Below are 24,403 nucleotides of genomic sequence, written 5' to 3'. Positions count from 1 at the left end.
TTAATATTTTATTTATTTATTTGACAGAGAGAAATCACAAGTAGATGGAGAGGCAGGCAGAGAGAGAGAGAGAGAGAGAGAGAAGCAGGCTCCCTGCTGAGCAGAGAGCCCGATGCGGGATTCGATCCCAGGACCCTGAGATCATGACCTGAGCCGAAGGCAGTGGCTTAACCCACTGAGCCACCCAGGCGCCCCATGATTTATCATTCTTGATACTGAGCTTGATCACCTGGCTAAGGCACTGGTTGTCCAGTTTCTCCAGTGTAAAGGGAGTCCTGCTTCTTTCTGTACTCCATTGTTGGGCAGTTTTTCATGTTCTCATTATCCATTTGTGTATTTTCTTTGGAGAAATATCTACTCAGATCCTTTTTTAATTGGAGTTTTAAAAGGGATCCATTTATAATTTGGATTGTTTTTTATTACTCGGCTGTAAGAATTCTTTGTATGTTCTAGATACAAGTCCCTTATATATAATTTGCAAATGTTTCATCCCATTCTTTGGTTTGTCTTATTAATTTTGATGAACTCAGATTTATCTATTTTTTCTTCTGCTTATGTTATATCTAAGAAAATTGCCTAACTCAAGGTCATGAAGATATATGCTTTTTTTTTTGTAAAAGTTTTATAGTTTTTATTCATTTGGACATTTGACCCCATTGTCAGTTAATTTTTACATGTGGTGTGCGTCAGGAGTCCACCTTCATTCTCTTGCATATGGGTATCCAGTTGCCTCAATGCCATTTGTTAATGAGACTGTTCTTTCCACATTAAATTGCCCTAGCACAACTGTATGTTGTTTAAGGTTCAGTTGAATATAGAGAAAAATTTAGCATGTACTTTTATTTATTTATAAAAAGATCTTATTTATTTATTTGACAGAGAGATCACAAGTAGGCAGAGAGGCAGGCAGAGAGAGAGAGAGAGAGGAGGAAGCAGGCTCCCTGCTGAGCAGAGAGCCAGATACGGTACTCGATCCCAGGACGCTGAGATCATGACCTGAGCTGAAGGCAGCGGCTTAACCCACTGAGCCACCAGGCGCCCCTGGCATGTACTTTTTTAAAAAAAGATTTTATTCATCTACCTGACAAAGAGATAGAGAGAGAGGGCATGAGTAGGGAGAAGGAGCAGAGGCAGAAGGAGAAGCAGGCTCCCTGCTGACCTGGGAGCCCTGTGTAGGACTTGATCCCAGGACCCTGGGATTAAGACCGGAGCTGAAGGCAGATGCTTAACTGACTGAGTCACCCAGGTCCCCCTGGCATGTACATCAAACAAATTATTGGTAACTCTACCCAAAATCAGTTGAAGTTGGCTCAAGTATGGTAGAAATCTCAGAGGCTTTCACTACTGTTAGAGAGGACCAAAAATAATTTAGGAAACAATATTGCCAAAAATATAAATTACTCTGCTGACACTTACCACAATTGTAGACTCTATGGTTCTCTCCTTTCCTTTTTCTTTTATTTGAGTGTAGTTGACACACAATGCTATATTAGTTTTGGGTGTACAACTTAGTGATTTAATAGGTTTTCACCATGAGTGTAGCTACCATCTGTCCCATTACATCATTAGTACAATATGATTGACTGTGTTCCTTATGGTGTGCCTTTTATTGACTTATTCATTTCATTACTGGAAGCCTCCCTCTTCCCTTCACCCATTTTGTCCCCACTCCCAGCAACCATCAGTTTATTCTGTGTTTATGAGTAGAAACATGTATTTTTTCTTTCTCAGTCTGACTTATTTCATTTAGCATAATACTGCTTTAGGTCCATCCATTTTGTCTCAAATGGCACAATCTTACTGTTTTTATGGCTGTGTAATATTCCATTGTATATATACCACATTTTCCTTATACATTCGTCTACTGATGGATGCAGATTGCTTCCATATATTGGCTATTATAAAAAGTGCTGTGATAAACATAGGGGTGCATATATCTTTTTGAATTAGTCTTTTTGTTTTCTTTGGGTTAATACCCAATAGTGGAATTAAGATTCTCTCTTCGTCTGCCCCTGCCACATCTCTTTCTCTGTCCCACTCTCTTTCTCCCCCTTCTCTAAAAACAAATAAATAAATAAGAGAGAATGATAGATTTTTTTTTCCTTTTTGTGAGACTAGATTTAGGTGATCTTGCAGTATACTTGAGAGATATTTCACATTCTTTTTTTTTTTTTTTTAGATTTTTTTGAAATTATTTATTTGACAGAGAGAGAGAGAGATCACAAGTAGGCAGAGAGGCAGGCAGTGGGTGGGGAGTAGGCTCCCTGCTGAGCAGAGAGCCTGATGCAGGGCTCAATCCCAGGACCCTGAGACCATGACCTGAGCAGAAGGCAGAGGCTTAACCCACTGAGCCACGCAGGCACCCCAATATTTCACATTCTTACTGCTTTCTAGGAGCTTTCAGTCTAAGTTAAGAAAATTTAAGCCCTCGTTCTAGAGATATGTTGGCCAGTATTCATAATGATAATGCTATTTGAAGTAATTTTTAGAATGCAAAATGTAATTTAATATATGAATTTAAAGGATGATGATAGGGCGTCTGGGTGGCTCAGTGGGTTAAGCCTCTGCTCAGGTCATGATCTCAGGGTCCTGGGATTGAGTCCCACATTGGGCTCTCTGCTCCGCAGGGAGCCTGCTTCCTCCTCTCTCTCTCTCTGCCTGCCTCTCTACCTACTTGTGATCTCTGTCTGTCAAATAAATAAATAAAATCTTTAAAAAAAAATAAAGAATGATGATATTGTAATAGTAGAAACCCAACTAAATGGTCTCCAACTACCTTTCCTCTTTTTTTTTTTTTTTTTTTTTTCTTTTTTGAGAGAAAGAGAACATTTGCATGAGTAGGGGTGTGGATGAACAGAGGGGAAGAGAGAATCCCAAGCCTGGCTTGAACCCATAACCCTGAGATCATGACCTCTGCTAAAATTAAGAGGATGATGTTTAACCTACCGAGCCACCCTGGTGCCCCATTCCTCTTTTTTTTAAAGAGTCCATTTGTGTGAGAAATAGACAAGTTTTCTTGGATGGTTTTACTACCTAGGCCTGTTCTTAGTAGCCAAAGTTTCTCCAAAATATGCCCTTAGAATCAGGTTTTTTTCCCTTTTTTCTCTTCTTTGTCTGCAATATACCTCTTCTCAGTACCATGTATTTAAGTGAAATGATCAGATATTTAAGGTATACACACTATCAACACTGTGAGTAAATCTCAGAATGAAAACTAGATACAAATTAGCTGTATAGTTTTTCTTGTTTTCCATGGACTTTCCGGTATATTCTCCTTATAGGGTCAAAAAGCTAGAAATTTTTGAGGGATTCCTTGTTAACTAAGATCAAGTCTGTTTCTTAGTTTCATTTTCCAAAACTCCAGTTTTACAGCTCTGAATTAAGCTCCTTTTTTTTTTTTTTTTTTTCCCCTATGAGCATATAACCTAGAGATCAAATGCTACTGTTTCTATGGGCTCCACTTGATATAAACCAATCTCTACCCTGTTCCTCCCCACTTCAAGCCTCCGTAGTTTATTTAGAAGTCCACAGACTTCCTCACTACCCTCTGGAGTGCTAGAATCAAGAGGCTTTTATTTTCCAATTTGGCTTATACTCTGGAGCCACTCAGCTCTTGCCTTTACTGCCAACATCAGTATTATCATTAGCATCTCAGAAATAAAAACCAACAAAAATGGTTTTGCTTTGGGGTTACTCCAGGAGGGAGTCACTTTGGCTTTTCTTAGAGAAATTCAGTTTTTCTTTTATGACTTTAAGAGAGGCAGAATGTTCTTTCATTAAATTGAACATTCTGCTGTACCCTACCTCGTTTACTAGTGGAGACCAATTATGAAAGGTTGTAGTGTCAGACCAAGTAGGAACATTTTAGCCTGTGTTCTTTTTTTTTTAATTTTTTAAAATTTTTAAAATTTTTTATATCTTTTTATTTTATTTATTTATTTGACAGACAGAGATCACAAGTAGGCAGAGAGGCAGGCAGAGAGAGAGAGGAGGAAGCAGGCTCCCCGCTGAGCAGAGAGCCCGATGTGGGGCTCGATCCCAGGACCCTGGGATCATGACCTGAGCCGAAGGCGGGGGCTTTAACCCACTGAGCCACCCAGGCATCCCATAGCCTGTGTTCTTCTATTAAACCTGCCTCTACTCCCTATTTCTCTTGATTGCTTTATTCAAGTCTTAGAGGTAGTTTCTCCTTGCTAATGATACTTACATATTTTTTTCCAGAGGTTTTTTTATCTCTTATGGTCAAAGGAAGGATATTATATGTAATACTCCTTGCATAGTACTTGAACAATGTGACAAGTTTTGTGGAAGGACAGTTTTGAAAAGTACTGGTGTAACCAGTCATCCAGGTTTAGGATCCCAGGACATTTAGACATGACTTCTGAAACCATATATATTACTCTCTTGACCTAGCAGTCGTGTTCACAAAAACCCTCCTATAGGCAGCTTGGCACTTACCTCGCAGACACCTGTAGTTACTCAATTTATTTTAGGTGGAAAGGCCCAGTGGTTGATGCAGGATTGTGTCTGTGTGAGACAGAATCTCGTCTTTTTTTTTTTAACTTTTCATTTATTTATTTATTTGAGATAAGCAGGAGGAGCAAGCAGCAGGCAGAGGGAGAGGGAGAAGCAGGCTCCACGCTGAGCAGGGAGCCAGCCGCTGGACTCAATCCCAGGGCCTACGATCATAACCTGAGCTGAAGGCAGAAGCTCAACCCACTGAGCCGCCCAGGTCCCCCTCTCCTGTGCAGTCTTGAAAAGGTAATAAGAAATGTCAAAATATAGGGGAGCCTGGGTCGCTTAGTTGGTCAAGTGTCCCAACTCTTGATCACAGTTCAGGTCTCAATCTCAACAGTTTTGAGTTCAAGAAATAACTGGTCCAAGAAATAACTCATACAAGGTGGAATATGATTATATAGAAGAATTTTACATGATGGATTTTCTGAGGGGCTTCAGAAGAGATTACAACCTGTTAGGGTGAGATTTTCCTGTGGATCACCTCCCTTGCCTGGCTAATATATGAAAAGTCATTTATGTTGTTACATTGAATCAGGGTTGAAGATCTCTAATTCTTTCCCAGTTACTCTAGTTTTATTTGATTAGCCCTACAACAAATATATAACCATCACTGAATAACTTGATTAGAGAGCTTGACCTGGATATTTGTACATTCTTTTTTGCAGTTAGCACTAATCAGTAGAAATTCTGTGTCTCACACTTTGGAATGACATCTCCACCCACACCTACCACTAGGAAACTTGAGTTAGAATGCTAATGGTTAGCAAAAGAAAAGCAGTAATTTTTTAAATTTAATTTTTATTTTTTTTTTAATTTGGGCACTCTTACTATTGTGAAAGGAGTGTTTTAGTTTAAATGTTAAACTATTAACTATTAAATGTTAAACTATTGTTAAAATGTGAGAACTTAATTAGTTTTGGGCAGTGCCTGAATCTGTTTCATTTTACTAATAAATCTTAATTAAATCTTTTTAAAAGTCAACTTATATTTTCTTTTGCAATCTATAGAAATACAACAGACCTTCATATTTGACAGGGTTTCTGTTGATGAGTTTTTAAAATGACTATGCTTATAAAACAACTTCTTTCAATAAAGTTATTTTATAACTGGGTGTAATATGTTAGAAGGGTGTGTGTTGGTCCTCTGGGGCTTTTGTGCCCTGCCTGCAAATGTAAGTTCTGGGCTGAGTGATCACATGTTTGGAGTCAGGACTCTGCCTGCTGTTTGTTCTTGGTGATATAACTTGGCTTCTTCCCTGAGAAAGGGGTGGAGATCTTTCACTGTCCTTGCCTTTGGTTTTGGCAACCTTTGAGATCCAAAGCATTTTAGAATTGATTCCTGAATTCAGAAAACTCAGTTCACACAATAACTTTCTTTAAGAGTATGTCTTGTTTAAGGAGGTGTTTTGCTTATTAAAGTGATATAATTTAAGTCCAGATGGTTTTGGAATTCTGAATTAAGGATTCAAACAATGACATTGTTTTGGTTATTCTCTAAAGTACTATGAATGTGTCTTCTAGTGCTCCTTTTGAGTGTAGTGCAAAGGGCTATTTTTTAGGGCTGGCTCTCTGGTAGCAGCTGCTACTCTGCAAACCTTATTGTTACATTGTTGACCTTTGTCATCAGGAATGCCCCTAGAGAAAACAGACTCCCTAATTGTTTTTCTTAAGCTCTTATGAAGTTTGTGATATGCCCTTTCAAGTTACTTTTGGTTACTTTCTTAAGTATACTTTGTTTACATTTAATTTGGAGGCCCCATCTTTTTAGCTTTATCATAAATTGTCAGTTCTGAGTTCCTGGTAGGTTGTAAAGAAGAATTGCCCTTTCCCTGTTATCCTGTTCTGCAGGAAGCCTTTGTGGTTTAGATTCACAGTTTCCCATTGTTGCTAGTTGCTGTTGTCTCCTCCCTTCTGTACCCTCCCCTCCCCGCAACTCTCGCTCTTCCCTTGGTCTTCCTCATTCCTGGTTTTTCCTTGCCCCATAAATGCCCTTGGGATTGCTGGAGTTTGAACATGCTGTCTGGTAAGTTATTGTCTGTGTGGCAAAACTGCAAGTAGATGGAGGGATTTCGTCTTTGTGTCTGGTCATTCTTTGTGAAGTGTTGCTTGTAACAGTAAAGGTTTAAACTTTGAAATTGAGGTTGTAGGGCTCTCTTCACTTTCAGGAGGGCTTCTGTCATACACTATTGTTTTTGCTCTTCTCTCCTATTTCAATTGTTAAGGCTTTGGAAACTTGATTTTTATTACTGCTTTTAAAAACATTCTCATAGATTTTCTTGAGCTCATTAAGATTAAAGCAGATGGTATGGGTTTAATATTTTAAGTTTCCTTCAAATGGAAGTATATTTATTTTCAGTATTAACATATTGATAAAAGTAATAATGAAGAAAAGATCTATTTTGTGGCTGAGGGGGAAAGTAGCATTTGCTTCTAGTCTCAGAATGATTCTTTTTTCCTCTCAGCAGAATGTTTTTGGCAAAATTCACTAAGATTTTAGTATTATGTACTTAATTCTGGGAAATGGTTTGCTGAATACTTCAGGATAACAAATGCTTCTGGGAATTATTTTGGGGGGGAAGTTAGATTTGTTTATTAGCTCCTGCAATAAAATCTCCAAGATCTATAATCCTTTCGAGAGTAAAATATTAATATTTAGTGTTCAGATTGAGTCGAATATCACCTTAATAATGGACTTTCTTATTTTTTTGGATTGTATGTTTTGATCCTCAACTAAGAAGCTGTACGTGCCCATACCTTTGGTTCTCCAAAAGTATTGCCAATTAAAGTCATTTTTATGGTAGACAGTGTAAGGGAAAACTTGTTCATGGGATGTTATTACTGTTCATTTGAGTCATTTATTCAAGTGATAGGTGTGCTTGTACTATTTCCTGAGTTTCTGTGATGTGGCAGGTGCTAGTTCCTATGCTAAGTACTTTGCATTTACTTCTGATTCCCAGTATAACCCTGCCACATAGGTAGCATTGTCCCTCTGGGAAGCAGTCATGCATAGGTAGAAGGGACATGGGTTTTTATTTTCTGCAAAATGAGAACAGTCCTTATTTGGCAGATTAGTTGTGGGAATTAAAGGACATGCTATGTGTATGGCGCCTAGCTCAGAGTTGGTTTTCATTAAGTGGTGACTGCTATTATAATTTTATAGTTAAATAACTTGCTGAAGATCTCTCAGTTTTGAGTGTTAGAGCTAGGATTTGAACTGACTCAAAACATGGAGTCTGGTAGTATGTTTTTGTTTGAGTATTGCAAAGGCTTTTAGAGTAGATTTCAGTGGATCCCTGTCCATTCCTCCACCTCCTGCCCTTGTAGAGTTGGGGTTCTTTATAGATGCCCTTCTTTTCTTGGTATCTTCTGTCAACCTTCCTAGTCATGTGCTTGGTCTCTCACACTGGAATTGCTTGTGCCATTCAGTACCAGTGTTCTCCCAGCAGTAATGAGTCAAGCCGGTGCAGTCAGTGGCTTCCCTTCCTATTTTCCTCTTGTTGATAGAGCCATCATGCTTTCATTATTGTTTGTGGCAAAATAATTTGGGTAGTGGTGTATTTATAATGATTCCTAAATAGTGCATAGCTGCAATCAAGCCCTTGAATTTAGAAAAATTAGGGGCTTAAACAATTAAGGGAAAAAATTTCTAGCTCTAAATTATTGAGCCAGAGGATAATACATGGTAACTTCATGCAACTCATAGTTATCATTTTGCCTAATATAGTTATCATTCTGGGGCCTAATTTAATTGCTATGATTCTCTTTCCTTTAACCCCTGCTGTTACTGGTTTGATGCCATTAGCAGTGTGTTTTAGAGAGAATATTGTGTTAATCCTTCTGGCCATAAAGAAGAGTATCTTTATTCCACAGACCTTTTGGAAACAGAGTGTGTGATTTAGGTATGATGTAATTTATACAGTAGATTCAGGGAAGAAACAGAGAGATGATTTATCATTCTTATAACTGAGTTAATCTCTAAACTGAAAAATGTGTTTCACAAAGTTTAGTTCTTCATTTATTCTTTTTTTTTTTTAAAGATTTTTTTTTATTTATTTGACAGACAGAGATCACAAGTAGGCAGAGAGGCAGAGAGGCAGACAGTGAGAGGGGGAAGCAGGCTCCCTGAGGAGCAGAGAACCCAATGTGGGGCTCGATCCCAGGACCCTGGGTTCATGACCTGAGCCAAAGGCAGAGGCTTTAACCCACTAAGCCACCCAGGCGCCCCTTCATTTATTCTTTTATTTAATAAGTATTGAGCATCTCTTGAGTGTAAGGCAGTGTAACTTCCTATATTGTATTCTAATAAAGTACAGATATATTGGTTAAGTACTGATTAATGAAGTGCCTGAGGGAGGGAATATGTCTCAATTGGTAAGAAGCAGTATTTAGACAATTCTTTGGAAAATGATTTAATATAAATGACTCTTGCTTCCTAATAGGTGTGACTATCATTAGTCTCTATTACTGTAAGTTCCCAGCAGAATGGCTTTTTCAAACAGTTTTCCTGAGTGGAAAGGATTACTTGTATTAGGTGGCATTGGGAAGATGGGAGTGGGAAAGGGAGTAATAATATTCCTTATTGAGCAAAATGCTGGATATGTACACAGAACACACATGTTTTTTTTTAATATTTTATTTATTCATTTGACAGAGAATCAGGCAGAGAGAGAGGAGGAAGGAGGCTCCCTGCTGAGCAGAGCCCAATGTGGGGCTCGATCCCAGGACCCTGGGATCACGACCTGAGCCAAAGGTAGAGGCTTTAACCCACTGAGCCACCCAGGTGCCCCTTTTGTGTGTGTTTTAAGGGGATTAGTGGTAGATGAGGTTGGAAATTGTACATGGGTTATTTAAGGCCAAGGAGTTTTGACTATGTTTTGTCACTGAAGTTTTCTAAGCTAAACAGTGATAGATCAGAGTTTGCTTTTGGTAGTGTTTTATAGACAGGATTAGAAAGGTAATGGAAGTCAATACAGTAGTCCATGTAAATTGTATTGAGAATGCATTATTTTTAGATTATATTTGCCCTCATTTTGATGTGGTTGTGTTTGTGCTATCACAGGATTTTTGTCATAGGATTTTTTTTTTTAAGGTTTTATTTATTTATTTGACAGACAGAGATCACAAGTAGGCAGAGAAGCAGGCAGACAGAGAGGAAGGGAAGCAGGCCCCCTGCTGAGCAGAGAGCCCGATGCGGGACTCTATCCCAGGACCCTGAGATCACGACCCGAGCCGAAGGCAGCGGCTTAACCCACTGAGCCACCCAGGCGCTCTGTCATAGGATTTTTACATTAAGTTTATGTGTGTATGTTTGTGTGTGTAAAAGAGAAAGGAAGAAGGAAGGAGAGAGGTATAGGGGATGGCCAGTTATGATTATTTACTTTTTTTTTTTTTTAAGATTTTACTCATTTATTTGACAGAGGGAGATCACAAGTAGGCAGACAGCAGGCAGAGAGAGAGGGGGAAGCAGGCTCCCTGTTGAGCAGAGAGCCCAATGTGGGGCTTGATCCCAGGACCCTGAGATCATGACCTGAGCCGAAGGCAGAGGCTTCAGCCCACTGAACCATCCAGGTGCCCCAAAATTGATTTACTTTTTTTAAAAGTACACTCTGTGCCCAATGTGAAGTTTGAACTCAAGATCCTAAAATCAAGAGTTACATGCTCTATCAACTGAGCCAGCCAGGTGCCCCCTCCAGCCATCATAATCGGAGCTCCTATTTTGTGTTGTTCCCAAGAATTTTGCAAATATAATTTTGTTGAGTACTCTCAACAGATTACCTTTACTGTAGGCAGTAAATGATCTGAAAGTGATGGAGTGGGTTGTGAAATGTAGATTCATCTTATTCTTTATCATCAAAGCATTTATGTCTCACTAATACCAGGTACTGGGCTAATTATACATGTGTGCATTATCCTCATAACAATCCCATAACTTAGATGTTATTTATTAATCCCCGTTTATTGATGAGGTACCTGAGACTTCAGTAACTGATTCAGTAACTTGGTCATGATGTTGTTAGTTGTTAGATGGTGGAGTCCAGACCTGTTCCACCTTCTAACTCTGGATCCCTAAGTTGTATAATTCACATTGTGTTCCCTGGGAATGATACCCCTTGGATTTCCATTGTGAGCATGGTGTTTCCTGAGGTTATGCAATGTAGTTGGCCCTGCAGAGGCTGCACTTTTAACTACTCTGTTCTTTTTACTATCACGCTGCCTCCCTCAGAAGTCAGTAAATTATCTATACAGCTCCGGATCCTTATAAGGATGGACTAAGTAGCCTGCAACTATTATTTCTTGATTTTTCAGTCATAACAAAGTGAAACGTATCTTCTTGTTCTTTTATTTTCTTCCCAACTGGTTTTGGGAAATTTGCTGTAAATGACAGTTTTCTAAGTTTTTATGAAAGGAAAAATAAGGCTTTCTGTTTTTTATCAGCATACAGTTCTTCTTGTTGTACATGATGTAATAATTTGAAGCTGCCCAAGTCCAACCCTCAGGAAATTGTTTGAGTTGAGTAACTGTATTCACTGGGGAGTTTAAGATAACCAGCCCATAAATCAACGAATAACTTAGCTTTTTTTAAATGGTTGTAGATGCTTATCTGTCTTTATTTTCAAGCTTGAATCAGAAGCAAATATTGATTTAATTGGTATAGTCTCGATTAGAAAAAATCTGCAGTATCTCAAGCTAGCTATGGGCATTTGGGGGGTTCTTTTACTTAAGGAAGGTTAGAATTTATTAGGGTGTTGGAATTGGTTGTTCTAGGTTATTGCTTCAAACAAAAATTTTCTCTTTCAATTAAACTTTTCAACGATTCAGTGCCAATTATATTCAACCTCTGTAAAAAGATGCCCTTAAGGGGACGCCTGGGTGGCTCAGTGGGTTGGGCGGCTGCCTTCGGCTCAGGTCATGATCCCAGCGTCCTAGGATCGAGTCCCGCGTCGGGCTCCTTGCTCAACAGGGAGCCTGCTTCTCCCTCTGCCTCTGCCTGCCATTCTGTCTGCCTGTGCTCGCTCTCTCCCCCCCTCTCTCTCTGATAAATAAATAAAATCTTTTAAAAAAAAAAAAGATGCCCTTAAGGAATACATGTTATAGTCCATGTACACAAATAACTGTAACATGAGGGAGGATGGGAATGCTCCACATGTACTGAGAGCACAAAAGAGGATGAAATGAGTGAAAATGGAAAGGTGGGAGAGGGAATCTGGGAAGGCTTTTTTTTTTTTTTAATTTATTTATTTGAGAGAGGGAGAGAGAGAGAGAGAGCAGACTCTCTGCTGAGCAGGGACCCCAATGTGGGGCTCAGTCCCAGCCCCCTGGGATCATGACCTGAACTAAAGGCAGGTGTGTAACCAACTAAAACATCCAGGTGCCCCCTGGGAAGGCTTTTGATTCAGCTTTTACTTGTAGGATACTTACGACTTTTTTTTTTTTAGATACTTATGATTTTTAACAAGAAGAAATGGGTAGGAAAGGCGTTGCTGGTGGAGGCAATATTAGAGCCAAGGCACTGAGGAAGTTGAGTATAGAGCGTATCATTCATTGTACAGAAAAGAATCCAGCTTACTTGGAGTGGAGGATGAGTGAGGGACACATAATAGGTGCTTAGTGAAATGTCTGATCAATGAATGAGTGAGTAGAAGTTGTGGCTGAAAATGGTGGTAAGATCTAATTTCAAACTTTGTGCAGGCACCAGACATACTGAATTCAATCTACAAATAAAAGTTAATTTTATACTGGCAGAGTATGTGAATATAGAAATATGCAGTATAAAAGTCACAATCATGAGCATGAGTCAATAAGGAAAAAATGCTGTCAAAGTAGGTCCAGTTGACTGCTTTTTTTTTCTTGAAGTTTGCTATTTTTCATGATTTTGCCCTCTTAGTATTAGAATAAGAAGACAAGAAAACATTAAGAGAGAGAAACTTGTAAAAAATCCATCCATTAATTTTCCCCTTCGTGAATTAGAAAATTACTGTTTTTCTCTAGCCAAAAGAATGCCCCTTCTGGGAGCCATTGAAGATTTTTGAAAAGGGGAGTAATGTGATATTTTAGGAGTCCTGTGGTAGCTATATGTGGGATTGGAGGCTTGGCAGTGAATCAGTAATGTGGTGACTTGGTCCAGAGGTGGTGAGGATCTGAACCTTAGCAGCATCCACAATGAGAATAGAATGAAAGGAAATAGATATCCAAATCAACTCCCTTATTTCTTTTTTTTTTCTTTTTTCTTTATTTATTAGAGGGACAGAAATCACAAGTTGGGTGGGGCAGAGACAGAGGGAGAGAGAATCCTGAAGCAGACTCCCTACCAAACTTGAAGCCCAATGCAGGGCTCGACAGGACCCTGAGATCATGACTTGAGCTGAAACCAAGTGTCAGCTACTTAACTGACTGAGCCACTCAGGTGTCCCTAGCCCCCTATTTCTAAATAAAAAATAGTTATCAATTATTAATTTTTTAAGATTGTATTTATTTATTTGACAGAGAATATAAGCGGAGGGGAATGGCAGGCAGAAGGAGAGGGAGAAGCCGGCTCCCTGCTGAGTAAAGAGCCCAACACTGGGCTCATTTCCAGGACCCTGGGACCATGACCTGAGCTGAAGGCAGATGCTTAACTGACAGCCACCCAGGGGCCCCAGAAATAGTTATCAATTATTGGACAACTTTCATATCGTTGGTGTCTTAGGTGTTGTCAGTGATTGGTTACCTCTGGTCCAGAGTCCTTTCATTGTATCTTTAGGTCAAATGAGTTTAAATTTCACTTTTGGCTTTACTTTATGTAAGATGATGATGAATTATATATGAATTATGGGTAATTTAGAAAATAGACAAAAGGATAAAAAATCATAATTCCATCACCCTAATAATACTTTTTTAATTTTTTAATTAAAATATTTTTAATTTTGGGCGCCTGGGTGGCTCAGTGGGTTGGGCCGCTGCCTTCGGCTCAGGTCATGATCTCAGGGTCCTGGGATCGAGTCCCGCATTGGGCTCTCTGCTCCGCGGGGAGCCTGCTTCCCTCTCTCTCTCTCTTTCTGCCTGCCTCTCCGACTACTTGTGATTTCTCTCTGTCAAATAAATAAATAAAATCTTAAAAAAAATTTTTTTTAAATTTTTACTTGAAAAATTTTTAAATTTTTTTTAATATTTACTTGAATTTATAAACTTAGATAATAGTTTATTTTAGGCAGATCACGCTCTGAGAAACAGGTTCCTAAACTAATAGAACAACCCATTAACTGCTGTGCTGTGAACCCAACATAATGAACCCAGAGGTTTCACAAGAAAGCTTCATTGGCCTCTGGTTTACCGGGATCACAAACTATGTCAATGCCTTCTCTTTTCCTATAAATCTTAGTCCACCTACCTTTATACATATAGATATTAACCTTCCAAATGCCTCAGTTCCCTGCTGGGCCCAAGGTTCCATCTCCTTCAGTGAATTATTTGCACAATTTAAAGTGTTTTTTTTTTTTTTTTTACTTTGAACCAATTTTGGACTTAAGTTGCAGAAATAATTCAGAGAAAGGAATTTTCATATTTCCTTCAGCCAGCTTCCTCTAATGTTATTTTTTTTATTAAAGAGTTTTATTTATTTCTTTTTATTTAAAGATTTTTATTTATTTGACAGAGAGAGATAGCGAGAGAGGGAACACAGCAGGAGGAGTGGGAGAGGGAGAAACAGGCCTCCCGCTGAGCAGGGAGCCCGATGGAGGTCTCGATCCCAGGGCCCCAGGATCATGATCCAAGCTGAAGGCAGATGCTTAACAACTGAGCCACCCAGGTGTCCCAAGACTTTTATTTATTAATCTGAGAAGAGAGGACAAACAGAGAGAGCAGCAGGCAGAGGGAGAGGATGAAGGAGAAGCAGACTCCCTACTGAGGAGGGAGCCCCATGTGGAGCTCGATCCCAGGATCCTAGGACCATGACCTGAGCTGAAGGCAAATGCTTAACCGACTTAGCCACCCCGGTGCCCCTAAAGTTATAAGTACAATGATGAGAACCAGGAAGTTAATATTGGTATAGTACTGCCAATAATTGAAGACCTTTTTTAAATTTCACAGGTTTGTCCACCGGTGTTCTTTTCTATTCCAGGATCCTGTCTAGGTTCTCACATTGCATTTTAGGTGTTGTTATTCCTTAATTTCCTGGATTCTGTAAACATTTCTATCTCTCTTTGTCTTTTATAACCTTGATGTCTTTGGAGAGTATTGATCACTTGTTTTGTCAGTTGTCCCTGAATTTGGATTTTTCTGGCGTTTTTTTCATGAGTGGACTGAGACCATATGGTTTAGATAAGAATACTATAAATAATGTTTTGTCTTCAGTGTATTATTACCATGGGATACATGATGTTAGTATATATTATTGCCGGTGATGTGGACCTTGATCTCTTGGTTAAGGTGGTTTCTACCAGGTTGCTCCATGGTAAAGTTACTGTCTTTTCCTTTGTAGATAATAGTATCTTGGTGGGGATACTTTGATACTATCATTTGCATAAACGTCATATTCTCTACACTTGAAATTAGTAATGTTTACTTAGAGACATCATTGAACTTTATTATGAAATAAATCCCCTTAAGGAGACCTATCCCCTTCTAAGCTTCCCGTGCCTTATATCTGGTTTCATCAAAGGATCCCTAGGCTCTGCAGCAACAAATCCTTTCTAGTCTTCATTGATCTCAGTGATATTCATGTCACATTCATAATGAGGTCTCCAATGTTAGTTACCTGTAGATCTCTGAACCTTGTTTACCTCACAATCTCTTAGGGTGACAGGCTTTTCCTGGCTCAGTGTTCCTCTAAGCCTCATCTCTCTTTATGGATAAGCCAGTTTCATTTCAACAAATATTTGAATGCCTGTTTTGGGTTTTTTAGGAACAGAGGCAGAGAGAAGCTGACTTTGTTGATGAAGAATGCAGTAGGGGATAATTAGAGTGGCTTTGGCTATAGCCTGGTTTATTACTTTGGTCTGAGAAAAATGGCAGCAAATTTTGAGGTACTGGATATATTCTTGTGAAGTAATTGTTCTTTGTATTTCATTAATACAGAGAAATAAAATGTTTTTCTAAATTTAATTGGCTTCTAGAGCATTACTTCTAATGCTGGCAATCTTAAGCTATGGTCTTTTAAATGTAGCCCTGTCATTTTTATTCTGTCAGCTGTGAGTCCTCAGTGGAATTATTACAGTGGATTTTTCAAGAATGAAAAATCCAGGGACACCTGGGTGGCTCAGTTGGTTAAGCTGCTGCCTTCAGCTCAGGTCATGATCCCAGGGTCCTAGGATTGAGTCCCGAGAGCAGGGAGCCTGCTTCTCCGCCTCTGCCTGCCACTCTGCCTGCTTGTGTGTGCGCGCTCTCTCTCTCTGACAAATAAATAAATAAATAAATAAGATCTTTAAAAAAAAAAAAAAAGAATGTAAAATCCAAATGTGCATCAACAGTATAATTTAGCTATTTAGTGCTATTGAACTTTATACAATGAAAAACACATACTACATGTTACTTTAATTAAGAAAATAAAAATTTATTAATATTGCTGGATTTAAAGTAGCTTTTTGAATTACGTATTTTCTCAATAATATATACTTTAGAAACCTAATTTCTGTAATATAACTCATATTACCCAGATATATATAACTCAGATTCTAGGGGCCTGGAAGCTCATATAATTGAGGGGTTCCTGTTTAAGGAAAACATTTTATAAAAGTAAAAATTAGGTATTGGACCTTGAGGCCCTGTGTAAGAGAGGGAATCTGAAGCTTAATCTTCCCTAGTTTCTTTGTAAATCTGCCTCTAATTGTGGGGGTCTGCAAAAAGGTTAGGACCCAGTTTTCTATCATCTCACACATGGAAAAGTTTTTAGCCTGCTCATAGGAAGCTAGTGTGTTCAGATTGGGAACAATGTAGGACATACAATTTAGTATCTCTACTACACAAGGAAATAATAGGTAATAAGGTAACATGCTTCTTTCCCAATTTTGGCTTCTAGTTTCCTAGAAGTTTACGTGATATTAGAGACTACAAAGGAAAGCAGGCTGTTTTGATGTAGTAAGTTCCAGGAGCTGTGTAGTAATAATGATTAAATAAGTATAAGGAAAATTAAAGGTTAAATAAATACAAATATTTATGTTCAGATTTTCTATTTCTTCATGATTCAGTCTTGGTGGGTTGTATATTTCTAGGAATTTATCCAGGTCTTCTAGGTTATCCAGTTTGTTGGCATATATTTTTTTAATAGTAGTTTCTTTTCTTTCTTTCTTTCTTTTTTTTTTTTAAAGATTTTATTTTTTATTTGACAGAGAGGGACACAGCGAGAAAGGGAACACAAGCCGGGGGAGTGGGAGAGCAGAGAGCCCAATTCTGGGCTCAATCCCAGGACCCTGGGATCATGACCTGAGCCCAAGCCAGATGCTTAATGACTGAGCCACCCAGATGCCCCTCTTTTCTTTTTTTTATTTAAAAAAACCTTGATTTTTTTCCTCCAAATTTTTATTTAGATTTCAGTTAGTTAACATAGTGTTATACTGTTTCAGGTGTAGAATTTAGTGATTTATCACTTACATAGCCTGTACTCATCACAGCAGGTGCACTCCTTAATGCCCATCCCCTGTTTGATATATCCAGCACTTCCCCCCACCTCCCCTCTAGTAACCCTCAGTTACTATAATTTGTTCTCTATAGTTAAGAATCTTAACAGTAGTTTGTTTGCTTGGTTTTTTTCTTTCTTTTTTTTACAAGATTTTATTTTTAAGTTATTTCTACACCCAACGTGGGGCTCAAACTTAAAATTTTTTTTTTTTTTTAAGATTTTATTTATTTATTTGAGAGAGAGAGAGAGAGAGTACACGGTTGGGGTAGAGGGGCAGAGAGGGGAAGAGAGGGAAGGAGAAGCAGGCTTCCCATTGAACAGGGAGCCTGATGTGGGACTCAATCCTAAGACCCCGAGATCATTACCTGAGCTGAAGGCAGGCACTTAATGACTGAACCACCCAGGCACCCTCAAACTTACAGTCTTGAGATTAGGAATCACGTGCTTCACTGACCAAGCCAGCCAGGTGCCCCTTCACAGCAGTTTCTTATGATTCTTAGTATTTCTATGTTATTGTAATATTTCTTTCATTTCTGATTTTGTTAGTCTTCTTTCTTAGTCTAGCAAAAGAGTTGTCAATTTTTTTTATTTTTTCAAAAATCCAACTCTTTATTTTATCTTTTCTATTCTCATTCTAGTATGTTAACTTGATTATGAGAGTTCTTTCACAATATATACATATATCAAATCATCATGTCGTACACTTCATTATATACTACATTATAATTTTATTTGTCAATTATACCTTAATAAAGCTGGAAAAATTTATGAACAAGCTTATTTGGCTCCTTAGAGTCTATTCAGTAATAGTAAAATATAGATCACTATAACTTTCAGAGTTGAGAGCAACACAATATTAAATTTTTATATGCTGTTTCTCTTCCTTCCACCTTTGATTGATTACTCCATAGTTGTAGCACTTGGCTGGAAACTAGTAAATGTGGGTAAAGATGATAACGTTTTCTGTACAGTTTGTGAATAAATAGCTGCCAAGTAGCCTACTATCTCTAAGTTTGTTGTAGTTTAGGACTGTTCTTTGTAGAATGCTGTGAGTCCTTTGGTTGCTGCTGTGAGGGGCAAAGTGAGAGAGGAGTTCTAGGCAATAGACTATGGAGATGTCTTAATTTAAATTTCAATACATTTGTACATACAGCATCATTGCCATTATCAGGTGGTGGTGGTTCTTAATCATCCTCTAATAGACATAAAAATTAAGCAAGATTCTGTATTTCTTTTTATTATTTAAAAATTTTTTAAAAAGATTTTATTTATTTGAGAGAACACAGAACACACACAAGAGGCATGAGCACAAGCAGGAGGAGGGGCAGAGGGAGACGCAGACTCCTGGTTGAGCAGGGACCCCAGCAGGATTGACCCTGGGCTCAATCCCAGGACCCTGAGTTCATGACCTGAGCTGAAGGCAGGTGCTTAACCAACTGAGCCACCCAGGCACCCAAGATTCTATATTGAAACTGTATGTGGAAAACTGCCACCAAACAAATAATGAATGCTCACCAAGTTTCTTTCTTTTCTTAAAACTAAGTATCTAAGGATATGACTCTTGGATATAATTGTAGAGACCTTCCTAGAGTGGTGCCTGGCTGGCTCAGTCTGTAGAGCATGTGACTCTCGATCTCAGGGTCATAAATTTGAGCCCCACTCTGGGTATAGTGGTTACTTTGGGTGTGGGCTAAGCATCTTCCTTCAGCTCAGGTTATGATCTCAGAGTCCTGGGATGGTTCCCCACAGGAGGCTCCCTGCTCAGCAGGGAGTCTACTTCTCCCTCTCCCACTGAACCAGATATTGGCTGGTTCAGTGGGAGAGGGAGAATGTGAGAATGTGACCTCAGCTGAAACCAAAGAGTTGGAGGCTTAACTGACTGAGCCACCCAGGCGTTGCTTAAATAAATCAAAAGAAAAGGGGGGGGAAAAAAAACCTACTTCCCTAGAATCTCACCAGCCCAAAGCTGTGTAATGTCTCTTAAAATGTTTATAGTGATGGTGAGGAAAAGCCAGAAGTTTTAACTGAGTCATATTAATACAAAAATACCTTCCTTGATAAGATGAAACAATTAATTTGGAAAGTTAAGAAATATATAGCTCATACTTTATATATATCTGTAGAGTCACAATTTATAAACAGAAAGATGGATTATATGACAAATGGAAAAAACTTTGATAAACTTTTGTGATACTATGGGTGCTTGGGTGGCTCAGTCGGTTAAACATCTACCTTTGGTTCAGGTGATAATCCTAGGGTTCTGGTATTGAGTCCTGCATTGGGCTCCTTGCAAAGCAGGGAGCCTGCTTCTCCCTCTGCCTCACCCTTTCTCTTTCTCTCTGTCTCTCATGAATAAATAAATAAAATCTTCAAAAAATTATTTGTGATAATATGTCTGGCAATAACAGATATATGGATATAACACAATTGGCTTCTGACCTCTATCCAGTCCCTGTTCTCAAATGGGGTGGGATAAAACTCTCTACCCTTTAGGGATGGAGGGTAACATAGGTGGGGGGAGGATCATAGAAACATTGGTATAAGGGAAACACTGATCTTAAATAATGGAAAACTTTGGGGCACCTTGGTGGCTGGGTTGGTTAAGCCTCTGACTCCGGATTTGGTCTCAGGTCATGATCTCAGGGTCTGAGATTGAACCCTGCCTTAGGGCTTCATGCTCAGTGGAGTGTCTGCTGGAGATTTTCTCCTTACTCCCTCTGCCCCTCCCCACACTGTGTATGTAAATAAATATAAATTTAAATAAAAATTTTAAATAAATTTAATAAAATTTAAATTAAATTTTAAATTAATTAAAAATTTTAAAATTAAAATTATTTAATTTTTAAATTAAAATTAATTTTAAAATTTTAAATTAAAATTAAAAATTTGAATTAAATAAAATTAGATTTAAATAAAATTTAAATAGATCTTTTAAAAACTATTGAAAACATATAGGAGTTAAGAAGTGGGTGATATATCTTCAGGCTCGGGGTAGTCAAGGAATTTTTTTTTTTAAGAAATTTATTTATTTGAGGGAGAGAGAGTGAGAGCGCACAGCAGGGAGAGGGCAGGGGGAGAGGGAGAAGCAGGGAGCTGAGTTCAGGGCTTGATCCCAGGACCCTGGAATCATGACCTGAGCTAAAGGCAGAAGCTTAACCCACTGAGCTGCCCAGGCACGCCTGTCATTTCATTTTATACGTTCTCTCTTTTTCTTATTAATGCATCCAGTGACTCCAGGATCATGTAGCATCAAGGTAGCCAGTGTTAAGTGCTACAGAAAAATTAAGAAGAATGAGGCCTATGGAAAAGCCAGTAGGTTTTGCAATTAGGAGATTGATTGATTGATTGATTGATTTTTAAATGATTTTATTTATTTATTTGACAGACAGAGATCACAAGTAGGCAGAGAGACAGGCAGAGAGAGAGGGGAAAGCAGGCTCCCCGTTGAGCAGAGTCCGATGTGGGGCTCGATCCCAGGACCCCGGGATCATGACCTGAGCTGAAGGCAGAGGCTTTAACCCACTGAGCCACCCAGGCGCCCCTAGATTTCTTTAAATGGAGATATTCCGTGAAGTAAAATTTTGGTGGTGGTGGAGTAAAGATCAGTACCATGTCCTGAAGAGATTGATGGTGAGCATGTAGAGGTAGCAGCTGTAAATTATTAATTGTAGAGACATTTAGCAGTGAAAGGTCCAAAAAAATTTGGGACAGTAGGCATAGGAGTTAATAAATTCAAGGTGGTCTTTTTTGTTGCTGTTTTTGTTTTTCAAGAATATAGGGTATCTCTGTGTGGATGTCTTTAAAGGGAAAAGAACTCATGAAGAGGAAATGTTAGAAAGTAATGGTAATAACAATCATTTATACAGTAATTACTATATGCTAGACATCAAATTAGTACTTTGCATAAATTAATTTTAATTCTTATAATAACAAACAAGATACTATAGATGTAGTTGGGGATTATTGACATATGGAATTGAGGTAGTTGCTTATTGACTTATCAGGGCAATATAGTTTCTTTTTTTAGATTTTATTTATTATTTATTTGAGAGAGAGACAGAGGTAGAGTGAGCACGAGCAGGGAGGAGAGGGAGAAGCAGGCTCCCCCTGAGCAGGGAGCGTGATGTCCTGGGAGCCCACCCCAGGACACAGGGATCATGATTTGAGCCAAAAGGCAACGCTTATAGTTTCTTAAGTAAATTATAAGTAAACTGCAAATTATAAGTAAACCAGCAATATAATACAAGTTATAATTGAGTAAATTATAAATAAACTGCTATCTAGAATAATAGAAACTAGAAACATGAGCCACTTTCCTGGTTAATTGTTTGGATATCTCAGTGGAGTGCCAGTTTGACTTCCTAATGTTTGTATTACTTTTGGCGTTAATCACTTTTTTTTTTAAAGATTTTATTTATTTATTTGACAGAGAGAGATCACAAGTAGGCAGAGAGACAGGCAGAGAGAGAGAGGAGGAAGCAGGCTCCCTGCTGAGCAGAGAGTCCGATGCGGGACTCGATCCCAGGACCCTGAGATCATGACCTGAGCAGAAGGCAGTGGCTTAACCCACTGAGTCACCCAGGCACCCCAGCGTTAATCACTTTTAATGGGGCTACTGTTCCTTCATTAGAAACTCAGATACAGGGCGCCTGGGTGGCTCAGTGGGTTAAGCCGCTGCCTTCGGCTCAGGTCATGAGCTCAGGGTCCTGGGATCGAGTCCCGCATCAGGCTCTCTGCTCAGCAGGGAGCCTGCTTCCTCCTCTCTCTCTGCCTGCCTCTCTGCCTATTTGTGATCTCTCTCTGTCAAATAAATAAATAAATAATCTTTAAAAAAATAAAAAAGAAAAAAAAAAGAAACTCAGATACACATCATGGTTTTTCCATTTGAATCATTTATCACTTGGACATGGTCATTCTTTGTAGACCTTCTAAAATGTTACACTGTTCCTTGTAGTAGGCTCAACTGTTTGCCTTTTTACAAATAGAAAGTTAAACTTCGTATTTTAAAAATAACTGTAAAAAAAAATTAAAATTCAAATGTTTCCCCAAGCACATAAATTGTTCTGATATATCCCTTGTCTTTTGTGAGGCCTGCTGTTCTTTTTATATAATTAGAGGAATTATTCCTGGTGGCTTACCACTTTGTAGTATCCTGAGGTCCCCAACCAGAATTTACTTTCATACTTCTAGGCATTGCGGTTTGCTCATTCAGTGGAACTCGTTATTCATCCTCTGTTTGGCAAACTTGCTAGCACTTTGGCATGCTTATTAGTAAATCTTAACCAGCGTGTTAAATCTGTATTGTGCCATTGTTTTACAGAGCCCCCAAAACAAAGTTCAGGATGTTTAAGTAGTTAGGATTATACAAAGTAGTAAAAATGTGGAAATTGAACCCATGTCTTCTACCTCCAAGCTTAGTCTTGGTCCCATTTGTATAATATCGTAATTATTCAACATCACTTGTTCTTAGAACAACTAGACATTATACTGTATTTTAAACTCTCCTTTTCATAGAAATAGTATTAAAGCTTTATTCCATTCTACTTTACCCTCATATCTATACTGTTTTGAATTTATCTTTCTCTTTTTCTCCTTTTTCTTTTTTTCAAATTTTAATTTGGGATTGCTAATATTTTCTGGCTATTATCTACCAGCTTAATGATTTTAGTCATTTTTGCATTAAATCATGAATACTATGTACATTACAAAGTAATTTCTACATAATTTTAAATTCTTTTTTTTTTTTTGCAGATATCAGTTCTCTTTCAACTTAAAAAAATGGCTTAAAACTTACAGTAAAGTTACAAGTTACAAGAAATGGTACAAAGAATTTCCCATATCCCTTTTAGCCACATTTACCTGTTGTCAACATTATTGCTATATTTGCTCTACCATTCTCCCTTTCTCTCCATATTTACAAATATTCACATACCCACACCCATATATATATATATATATATATATATATATATATATATATATATATTTGATTTTCTTCTGAACCATTTCAGAATAAGGTGCAGACATGCTCTTTTACCTCTAAATACTTGAATATTGCCTAAGAAGTTCTTTTTAAAAATAGGTTTTTAGATTGATGTGGGTAAAACTTTTAATTGACTTTGTCATATATCTTACTAGATGGCACAGTAGAAGGATTATGTTGTTTGGTGTTGGACCTGCAACTTAAGTGAAATGTTTTGTCATCAGTATTTCTTGGGATCATTTGTTACTCCCTCTCTTGACCCTATTCTTTCTGGCTCTCACCTCTAGTTTCTGATACACCTAGAGCCAGTGTGAGAGCTTTTTGCCTTACCCTACATAATGCTGCCATTCAGAGCCTGAGAGTCTTTTTTTCTGTGACTGCTTTTTTTTTTTTCTCTTGGCTCCCTGAACTCAGGGGTGTGTATCATAGGGCAGCCTGAGTTTCAGTAAGCTCTTAATGTGGATACTGGAAACCCTACCTGTCTGCCAAGTCCTTTTGGCTGTGAGCAAAGTAGAGGCTTGGTACTTGTCATTCCTTTGCAGCAGTTGAGCTGAAGGAATGCCGCCTGGCTTGTTGAAGTTGCTTAGTAGCTCTGAATGGGGTGTGTATGAGGGTGTATATAGAGAGTTGAGGGTCTTTTAATCTGTGTGGGAGATATGGGATCCTTCCTGGTGCCATGCTAATCATCAGGGAGTATTTATTGAGTTCCTCCTTATGATTAGCACTATGATAGGAGCTTTTGAAAGTCTAATAAAATACATAATTAAAGTCACAGATTTATAATAGTTAAAAAAATTCTAGTTCTGCCACTTACTAGTTGATTTGGGCAAGTTAAGTCTCACTGCTGTTCTGTAAAATGGAACTGTTAACACCTCATAATAGAGCTATTGTAAAGAGTAAATGAAGAATGTTAAGTATAGTGTTTAGTATTTGTCTGACACTAGTTAGTATTTCATTTCATACAGTCATTCGGGATATATGACTGATACCATATAAAACAAATAGAGAGTAATAAAAACAAATAGAGAATAATATGATACTACAGTGTGTAGTCAAATACTTTAATTGTGACATGTAGATTATAAATAGTCTGGGAATTTAGAGAAGGGAAAGAACAGTCTTGTGCAACCATTTAATGTTCCTGTGCCTCAGTTTTTCCACTGGATATACTGGATAGTGCTAGGTGATCTCTTAGAGAATGATTAAAATGCTTTAGCATTTTTGCTTTTTAGGTGGTTCATTTGATGATAGGAACTCAGGAAGGGAGAAGCGTGGGGAACTGTTGGAAACCAAATTTAATACTTAACATTC

At 38.2% G+C, this 24,403-nt stretch overlaps 1 protein-coding gene across 19 annotated transcripts in view; it reads left to right on the top strand.

Moving 5' to 3' along the window:
• USP54 (ubiquitin specific peptidase 54) overlaps positions 1 to 24,403 on the top strand; it is a 122,630-nt gene that overhangs the window by 36,172 nt on the left and 62,055 nt on the right. Inside the window, exon 1 of one of the 19 annotated variants that reach the window (XM_059397771.1) lies at positions 6,453 to 6,540. The exons of the other annotated variants lie outside the window; for them this stretch is intronic. The gene's annotated coding sequence lies outside the window, so the exon portion shown is untranslated. Of the gene's footprint in view, positions 1 to 6,452; positions 6,541 to 24,403 lie in introns of those variants that run through there. 19 annotated transcript variants of the gene reach the window in all.

This window comes from Mustela nigripes, chromosome 4 (genome assembly GCF_022355385.1).
Source record: "Mustela nigripes isolate SB6536 chromosome 4, MUSNIG.SB6536, whole genome shotgun sequence".
In the NCBI taxonomy this organism is placed as follows: domain Eukaryota; kingdom Metazoa; phylum Chordata; class Mammalia; order Carnivora; family Mustelidae; genus Mustela; species Mustela nigripes.
Note: the sequence above shows the minus strand (reverse complement) of the source record. Positions and strands in the feature narration are given on the sequence as shown.